We start from the raw sequence: 8,038 nt of genomic DNA, 5'->3' as shown, positions 1-8,038 counted from the left end.
CAGAAGTTTGATCGTGATCTTGAGATGCATTCCATGTGGAATTCAGATAGAGAAAAAGAACTAGGTGACCTTGAGCGGTCAAATAGTTCAGCAGAAAGTGCATTGAAGAAACCTGTAAAAGAATGTGTTGCAGTTCCATGCTTCTTCACTGATGCAGAGAGGAGGTCTATAATGGATACCACCCAGATCGCTGGGTTCAACTGTGTTGTTGCCTTTGACCCCTATGTTGGTGGAAGGAAAGTTGATGATGTTCTGGTTGGCTTCTTCTGTGAAGAGTTTGGCAAGAAATATAAACTTAATATCAAATCAAATAGTAGGCCTTTACTGCGACTCGCTCAGGAGGGCGAAAAGTTTAAGAAGTTGATGAGTGCAAATGCTTCAGATCTGCCTATGAATATGAAATGTTTGAATGATATTGATATCTCTGGGAAAAGGAACAGGGGTCACTTTGAAGAAATGTGTGACAGCCTGTTGTCTCAATTGGAAAATCCTCTGCACAGCATCTTAGAGCAAGCAAAGCTCAAGAAGGAAGATCATTCCCTTTTACAACAAAAAGTCAATGATTGTGTACAGCTGTATGGAGAGGCAACTCAAGTCACAGAGGGATGTCAAGAGTCCCTACTTGGAACAAAGCTTAGTGAAGCAAAGGTTCTCAAAGTTTTGTGGAAAACATTTATGGATTGCAGAGAGAGGCGTCTTAAGAATGTTGAAGACATTAAGACTAGCCCAATTGAGTTGCCTATGGATCACGGTCCTCCATGGTGGATTGGACAGACGGTTATGAGGGACAAGCTGTCTGACATTTATGAGAAAGCTGTCAATGAAGATGACAGAAACGAGAAGGAGCGAAATGATGCCAAAAATGCAGTTGAAGAATGTGTATATGAGATGAGAGACAAACTGTGTGGCATTTATGAGAAATCCGTCAATGAAGATGACAAAACAGTTTCATCCGGAAGCTTGAGGATAATAGGAGGCTTATCAGTGAGTCAGCAGTGCCTGACACATGCGTGCCTGGAAATATGTGTCCCAACCCTAGGGTTGAAACAAGAGGGGGGGGTATGTGACAGGAAGTCAGCTAAATCTGGGAATGTAGTCACAGGAAGGAGATACATCTCCACCTGATTGAGAAGTCCATTAATTAATTTAGGGTGTTGGCTACAGAGCTAGCCAGCAGGAAGTTGAAAGGCCTTCACCTGTTCAGAATGAGGGAGTTAAGGCTCTATAATTTGTTCAGAGAAATTCCTGTTGTTTGCTGCCTCCAGAAGCTGCATCCTGAAGCCATGTGGGCTGGGAGCAGGAGGACAGTCAGCGTGTGCCTCCCGACAGGATGTGTGGGCCTGGGAGAAGACCCCCCGGAGTGATGTGTGCCCGGGACGGTAACCAAGGGTGAATACGTCTCAAAGGTGAGAAGACGAACTGTTGATGTGAAAGAAACAAAAGGACTGTGTTGCCCTGTGAAGCTATTATAAAAGGACTATTGAGTGTCCGCTGTAGGACAAGGAAGTCTGCCCGACGGTAGGTTGGAGACAGACACTTAGGTAGGTTCCAGTTGTGAGAAGGTAGCCGCCCACAGAGGCAAGGATTTATTTTCTGTTTTATTTTATTTTGGATGTTTTGCTGCATACAGCCTGGTGAAGAAAACACCATTTAATAAACCACACTGTTTGTTTGCAAGCACTTGTCGGCTACCTCTCTGGGAAAACGCACCCCCCAAGGGGTCATCCACACCCGCCACCGAGCTAATCCCTTACAGTACCCACGTTTGGGAAAAACACTTGAAAACACCCTAACCCTAACCCTGTGAATGTTTTTTACAAAAAATTTTGTACATTCAACAATGTGTGTTCCATTCTTTATTTGACTTTTGTTGGGGGGTCGAGATCTAAAGCTGTGTAAAGAAGCATTAAATGTATGATGGCTGTCCTATTCCCACATTTACATGTTAATGAAATCATTTTGGACACTGCCATATGCGAGTTGCTGGAGGTGTCAATGAAATGTTAAAGATTCCAACCGTTTATACGCATATCACAGTGCGATCTGACATTTCATACAGGATCGGATCATACAAGTGGGAACGACTGTGCAATCCTATCCTGATGCAGCTGAATAAATGCATCATGTGCGACTTTTGTGCGAGTGCAGTGCGAATTGAGACATACACTTTGCATGGCTACATTCGCACTGAACACGCACACAAGTCGCACATGACCCTTTATTTCTGATGTATCAGGATTGGATGGCACAGTGCTTCAGACTTGTGTAATACAATCCTGTGGAAAAAGTTAGTGGCGTGTCACCCTTATGCGATGCAGGAAGGATGCAAAGTTGCAAACTTCCCGCATCGCATAAGTGTGACTCAACACTCAAGGTAATAGCAGTCCTAGGATTCAATATGGCATTGATATTGGCAGTAGAAATCAATGTAGGGAGATCTGTGTAATCTATAGTGTATTGCTTGTTCGTTGCTCTAGTTCACTTTCCATTACTTATATATATTACACTTTGAGATGAACAATGATCAAGTTTCACATAACACTGACATATCCTAACATTGGTGGGCAGTGAGAAGGATGTCATAAATGAACACAACATAACAGGTGTAGGTACGTTGTTAATACCCTAATGTATTATATGAAATATATAGTATGGGCAACTTCTGGACAAGAAACACCAATGTAAGGTGACATTAGATGAACCTTGGGTGTGATCTAGTTCTCAATGTGACAGGGTTTGTAGAAATTTTGTGGGGTGCAGAAGGCCCTTGTATTTACACCACTGGCTCAAAAATAACACATGGCCATCATCACTTTGGATCAGCTGGTGAGAGACTACAGCAAAGAAACCCACTGATGAATGTATTAACCCTTCCAAAGTCACACATATATAACACATGATTAACCCAAATAATTGTGTTTGGCATATGTGCCCAAATGATTACAATCCACAATACTGAATCATTGCAATTTTGGTTTAATGTGTTGAAAAATAAGATATCTATGACATTTATCTTGTGTGTCAAATCTTTAACAAGATTAATGTGTTTGTGACAGTGATTGCTTCCTCTCCCCACGAAATAGTCCAGATATTCCTGGCGGAACTGACGGGCCCTGTGTGATGCCAATGCTGACCGTCCAACTTGCATTGACGTCATGGACTCCACTTGGTCAGAAGGTTGGGCCTCTCCACTTGTACCTGGCATAGCAGGGTCAGTATCCAGTTGCTGCAAAACATAATTCCTGCGTAGGAAGTTGTGCAAAATGCAGCAACACAAGACCACATTATCCACTTTGTACAGTGCCAGGTTTATGGACGTCAGGAATATCCGGAAGCGGTTGGCCATTATCCCGAAGGCATTCTCCACAACTCTGCGAGCTCTGGACAACCGGTAGTTGAAAATCCTTTGAGGGTAGAGCTTCATGAGATGCTCCCCAAGCGCAAAAGCCTTATCTGCGATAAACACAAAGCTCATACCCTCAACAGTTTGCTCCCCGGATGGCAGGTTCAGAGTGCCGTTCTTTAGACGACGAGCGAACTCCGTCTGATCAATAACTCCCCCATCCGAATTGCGGCCATTTTTGCCAAAATCCAAAAAAATAAACTCATAGTTTGCATTAACTATGGCTAGCATGACTATACTAAAAAAACCTTTATAATTATAATAAAATGTGCCGGAATTCGGAGGGGGGACAATGCGGACGTGCTTCCCATCAATAGCACCCCCACAATTGGGAAAATTCCACTTCTCCAGAAATTGATCAGAAATCTCCAGCCATTGCTCTGCGTTTGAAGGAAACTGTGGGGAAAAAAAAAAAAAAAATTAGTGCTTGAGCACATCACATTATTAATTACACACACAGTTGTCTGTTAAATGCTTATGCAACTGGTTAAAAAAATAAACAACAGGAAGGCAAACGTTTGGATTTGGGGATGTAACATCTACATACATTTATTTTCAACCTCCTATTGTTCTTATATTGTAAAGGGCCATACACACTATAAGATTCTCTGAAGACTTTTTCGTGCAGATTTACCTTTTCTATGTAGTGCAAGGGCCTGCCAGATTGCATAGGATTTGAAAGTGTTTGTTGGACCTCATATTATTTGATTTTGGTAAATCGGAAGGATAAATTGTTCTGACAATCTTATAGTGTGTATGGCCCATTATACTCACCAGCTAGAGCTGAGATTTACAAACTAAAGCCCTCCAGCTGTTGCAGAACTACACATCCCATGAGGCCTTGTAATTCTATGACATTCACAGACATGACTAGGCATGATGGAAATTGTAGTTCCTGAACAACTGGAGGGCCGTAGTTTGAAGACCTCAGAGCTTGAGCTTTGGTATATGCTGACTTTGAGATTTAGCATGTGGGTGGGGGGATGGGTAAGTAAAACTGGGCATTTATACATCAATAAGGGCTTGTGGTCAGTGAAGGTTTTAACATCATTACATAAACATACACAATCATAGGTGGGAATGGATGGACTGATGTATTTTAGATAAATCATAAACTAGGTAATAAAACATTGGCCAAGGAATAATTGTTTGAGGGAAAGTAATAAAATGACACAGATTCAAAATACTGTTAACAGGCAATGCGTTTAGGGACACATAGGAGAGAATGGTGGGGTGGTTAGTGGGTAATTTTACAAATGGTTAAGATAATCTACATCTTTACTACTATGTGCATGCGGACAGAGGGTAGTTTACAAATAATGGCCTGTGTCAATTGCTGTACATCCAAAAACCTAATAATTCGGGTGAAACGACTAATACATGTAATGTAATGTAAAAAATAAAACATACCTTGATATAGTCCTTCTGCAAGACCTTGATGATGGCAGAGCAGGTCTCAGGGATGATGACTCCAAGTGCTTGGGGGGAGATGCCTGTGGTGAACTTCAGATCCTGCAGGCTTCTCCCTGTTGCAAGATACCTCAAAGTCGCAATTAACCTTTGCTCAGGAGTAATTGCAAGCCGCATACAAGTATCCTACTTCAGAATATAGGGGGACACCAGGGCAAGAAGACGGTAAAAGATGGGATCCGTCATCCTCAAATAATTCCTGAAGTCATCAGGATTATTTTCCTGGAGCTCCCTCAGCAAGGACATATGAGAAAATTGATCACGGTTAAGCAACCAATTTTTCGTCCAGGAGGTCTGCTTCTTCTTCCTATTGCTCGTACGTCGTCTCAGAGCCAAAACTCCAACACTAACGACAGCAACGGACGAATTCACGGTCGCCATAATAAATTCTCGAACGATGTCTCGGAAAATAGCGAAATGTCGTCAACCAAACAAATGCTACCGAAATCAGCGCGAGATGCCCAGAAGGGTCACGGCCAAACACTCACTTCCTCTTTTGTAGCGGCGAACGTGCGTGGAACGTAGTGACGTCAATTTCTGTCGGCAGACAAATGTCCTGGGCAAGTTTTGAGCACTTTTCAACAGACAAACAACAAACACGCCAGCCGAGAACATTTGTAGGACGTTCTGTCGGCGGACGATCGGTACGTGTGTACGGGCCTTAAGTGTTACACAAGAGAGAGTAGGAAGCCTTGCATTTTGTGAAATTTTGCTTTACCAGTATTGATATATCCCTAGCTTCCAACTGTCCCTGATTTCGAGGGATTTTCCCTGATTTGGAACAAAGTCCCACTGTCCCTGTTTCCTCCTCATTTGTCTCTTTTTTTGGTCTGATCTATAAAGCTGTATATAAAATGCACTATTTATCTTTCAAAAAGTGTTTCCCAATCCTAAATCTTTCATCCAATTTCTAAATTGCTGCATTTGTAAATTTAAAAAATCAGTATAAAGGAATAGTAGTGGTAAAAAAAAAAGCACTTATGTGTTTTAACTAATCCTTTTTTTTTTTTTTTTGTCTTTCTTATACTTCTCCTTTAAGGGGCATGGTGGGGGGGGGGGGGGTGTCCTATGCCTACATACTTTAGCTAATAGGTGTCCCTCACTCCTATTGCAAAAAAGTTGGGGAGGTATGTAGAACTAACGTGTTAATATCTGATGAGGGTCCAAGCTACCATTTGTACCAGAAAAGTGAATTCTTTACTCCCACTTCTCAACAAATTGGCTTGGCCAAAACAGGTTCTCTGAGAACCACTCTTTCTAGTGATGTATCACTTTTCAGCTCTGCTGGTGTCTTCTCATGTTGTGCTTTGCTCAACACATGCAGAGTCCTTGGTGTAGGGTCCCACCTGTAGAGTTCCCTAATGTATCACTAAGGACAATCCAGAAATAGATTTCAAGAAATGCTCCTTTTAGTCCTACCTCCTAGCTTTAGGTAAAATACATACTCTTGCTACACCTCCAAATTCATGTGTATTTACAGCTGCCCACTATGGTCAACATCAGCATCTAAAAAAAGGACTACTCAAAAATTATAATTTGTTAAACAGATCTCTATATCCGATGTAAAATATGGACATGACCTGTACTACTTTACGGATATGGAACAAATACATCAGTAAAGGTCTACTCACCCCACAACCAAGCACTTTGACCCCACTGTTTGGAAATGCATCCTTCTGCAAAAGGAAGACCCCATTACTGGGCCATAGCCTGGTAACAGGAAACTAGTTCCTCTCCCCTGCATACTCTCCTCTTAAAACATTTCCTAGGCAAATGGCCCTGCACAGATTTTTTGACAAGACCACACATGAACTTTGAGTCATTGCTCTCCTGGCCCACCGGACCAGAACACTCGCTATCCCAGTTTTACCAAATTCTCTTAGGTCTGGTATGGATTTTGAGGAGAACCCCACATGCCACAATTTAACAAAAAATGGCATGGGGTCCCTCAAAATTCTTTCCATACCCTTATCTGAGCATGCAGCCTAGAAGGCCAGGAAAGGAGGTGGACGAGCAAGCTGGCCACATGCCCTTAACATGGGAGGGATGCTTTGGGGCAAGGGGGCTCCCCCCCCAAAGCAACTTGTCTGCATGATGATGGGGACAAGGGCCTCTTCCCCACAACCCTGGCTGGTGGTTGTGGGAGTCTGTGGGTGGGGGGCCCTCAGATCCTGATCCCCTCCATGTGAATGAGTATGGGGTGTACGATGCCCGCTGCCATCGCTGACCTGAAAAAAGAAGAAAAAAAACCTCTGGTCTCGACAAAGGCTCCTGCCGTCTGACAGTTCTTAAATAATAATAAGGGGCGGGGGTCTCCTGCAGGCCACCTGCATGCATGCCTTTGATGTCACAAAGGGGTGGTGCCAACTGGTGATGTCACCCCTTAGGGTTTTAATAGCTGTCAGACGGCGCAAGCCTTCATCAGGACTGGAGGTTTTTGTTTTTCTTCCAGGGTCTGGTATAGAGTTTGGGGGCAACCCATGCCTTTTTTTTTTTATTTTACATTTTGGCATGGGGGGGTTCCCCTTAAAATCGATACCAGACCTAAGGCTCTGGTATGGATTCGGGGGGAGGACCCATACGTCATTCATTTTTCACATTTTTTTTTTTTATTGCCAGCAATAATTTTATTTACATTTAGCTGTCAGCTGGCAATCCAGCTTACACCATATGACTCATCCGTTGTTAAGGACACAACGGCCGGCTTCCCGGCCTGCTCCTTAACAACCAGCTATTCACTTCTCCATGCTAAAGCTACTAAATGTAGCTTACACACTATGCTAAACACATCTAAATGCTGGCAAAAAAAAAAAAAACGCTAACGCATTTTTGACCAGCGTTTCTAAAGCAGTTTTTAGCTTTCTAGTATGCATGAAGCCTTATGGAGTCTCCTCACATCCCTTTCCAGCCTCAGCTAGGCTTAACTAGAGCTACCCTGACAGTTAGTAGCTGGACCTGTACAGCAGGAAGCCTGTGCAGGAACTATCTGGACTTCAGGATTAAATCAAGAGTGATTAAGTGAGAACCCTTTATTCTTCACAACCCAACATGGATAGAGGAGGGACAGCAAGGTGCTGTCCATAACTAAGGGACAACTTAGTGACAGTTCGCCACCAAGAATGCAACCTACACCCCTAGCCAGGTATTCAAGAGGAGCCATGTGCA

This window comes from Pelophylax lessonae, assembly GCF_965119305.1.
Source record: "Pelophylax lessonae genome assembly, chromosome: 11".
NCBI classification, from domain to species: domain Eukaryota; kingdom Metazoa; phylum Chordata; class Amphibia; order Anura; family Ranidae; genus Pelophylax; species Pelophylax lessonae.
This window is presented reverse-complemented; position numbering follows the sequence as displayed.